We start from the raw sequence: 300 nt of genomic DNA on the forward strand, positions 1-300 counted from the left end.
AAACCTACGGGATGCAGCAAAAGCAGTTCTAAGAGGGAAGTTTATAGCAATACAATCCCACCTCAAGAAACAAGAAACATCTCAAATAAACAACATAACCTTACAGGTAAAGCAATTAGAGAAAGAAAAACCAAAAAAACCCAAAGTTAGCAGAAGGAAAGAAATTATAAAGATCAGATCAGAAATAAATGAAAAAAGAAATGAAGGAAACAATAGCAAAATCAATAAATCTAAAAGGTGGTTCTTGGAGAAGATAAACAAAATTGATAAACCATTAGTGAGACTCATCAAGAAAAAAAA

Source organism: Physeter macrocephalus, chromosome 4 (genome assembly GCF_002837175.3).
Source record: "Physeter macrocephalus isolate SW-GA chromosome 4, ASM283717v5, whole genome shotgun sequence".
NCBI lineage: Eukaryota > Metazoa > Chordata > Mammalia > Artiodactyla > Physeteridae > Physeter > Physeter macrocephalus.